This window comes from Molossus molossus, unplaced genomic scaffold (assembly GCF_014108415.1).
Source record: "Molossus molossus isolate mMolMol1 unplaced genomic scaffold, mMolMol1.p scaffold_m16_p_9, whole genome shotgun sequence".
NCBI lineage: Eukaryota > Metazoa > Chordata > Mammalia > Chiroptera > Molossidae > Molossus > Molossus molossus.
The window spans coordinates 65,608,680-65,610,324 of record NW_023425403.1 but is presented as its reverse complement, the minus strand read 5'-3'; the positions used below and the strand labels follow the sequence as shown (position 1 = coordinate 65,610,324).

Genomic DNA, 1,645 nt, shown 5'->3' with positions numbered 1-1,645 from the left:
AGACTTTTATTTTCGGAGAATGTAGCCAGCTTAGTGCAATATGCACACTGAAAAATGTATGGCCAGGCATGATCAAGTCTGGTGTCCCAGCTGCCACCTGCAAAGCCGCTGCCCCATCTGCAACTACTATGCCCCCAGCCCTGCAGCCACAGCTACCAGGGAATGGCTGTATGACCTTCAATGACTAAACATATTCCTCAGCCTATGGAGGCTCTGAAGGGCAGAGGAGATTACTGCTAGGCACAGCACGACCTTTATGCAGACAAGTGAATCGTAGACATTCATTACTACTCCACCAAGAAGCTTCTATATGAGTGGTTAACCTGAACATAAGTTGAATCAAAATAAGTGTTGAATCGAAATCTGCAGAGCACTTTACAGGAGTTCTGACCTGTCTGGGGTGTACCTTGGTGTATTTCCTTTCTATTGCCTCAGTAGTACTGGATTGAAGAGTTGCTGCTTCTTGTTTGGAGGTTCATTTCATTTGCCATTACTCCCAACTTCACTCAAAGCACTGAGAATTTCAAGTGTAGTATATTGAAGTAGACTCAGTTTCTTTGCATCATTTCTGTATTCAATTTTTAATTTTCTTCATAACCCTATTGAGTTTTTTTTTGTTTGTTTTTTTTTGTTTTTTTAGCTAACATAGCTCAAGTGAACTGCCCAGCTCCTGTGGAAGTCACATACAAGAATATGAGATTTCTTATTACACACAATCCAATCAATGCGACCTTAAAGAGATTTATTGAGGAACTTTAGAAGTATGGAGTTACCACAATAGTAAGAGTATGTGAAGCAATTTATGACACTACTCTTGTGGAGAAAGAAGGCATCCATGTCCTTGATTGGCCTTTTGATGATGGTGCACCACCATCCAACCATTAAAGACTGGTTAACTCTTGTAAAAATGTAGTTTTATAAAGAACCTGGTTTCTATTTCTGTTCATTGTGTTGAAGACCTTGAGCTCTGGTACTTGTTGCCCTAGAATTAATCAAAGGTGGAATGAGATATGAAGATGCAGTACAATTCATAAGAAAAACAGCGTGGAGTTTTTAACAGCAAGCAGCTTTTGTATTTGGAGAAGTATTATCCTAAAATGCATCCATGTTTCAAAGACTCCAATGGTCATAGAAACAACTGTTGCATCTGATAAAATGGTGCCTGAAGCCATTGCCGTGGAGGTGGAACTTGAGACAGTACCTAATTTTTCATACATATTAGCCAACACGTTGGCTTGGTGAATAAATCTAATGAAGCTTCCACAAGAGTATTGGAAAGCAGTTTTACCAGGACACAAATTTGACAGAATTGTAACCTCTGTGCCTCGGTTACGATCAACCTATTTTGACACTTAGCAAAAGATTCTTACCGTTCAGCATTTAAAATGTGCTTATCATTTTTACCATTTGACTTTTCCTGAAGTCATGCAGCCTCGAGTTATGTCTTTAAATCTATTCTGATGTCAGAATCTTATCAATATTTAAGAGATTTAGAAAGATTAGGCACCAAACTACCCAGCACAATACCTGTCTATTTTTAGTATCATGCAGAACTAAAATTCCAGGAACTCAGAACATGCTGGACCTTATGTGGTTTATCCCTTCACTCATTTCAAGCACAGAGAGTAGGGCTGATATGGTTATT

General features: G+C 39.0%; 1 pseudogene; it reads left to right on the top strand.

The window, feature by feature from the left end:
* The first annotated feature begins 651 nt into the window (after positions 1-651).
* On the top strand, positions 652-1,151 carry LOC118622867 (annotated as a pseudogene).
* The last annotated feature ends 494 nt before the right edge of the window (positions 1,152-1,645 follow it).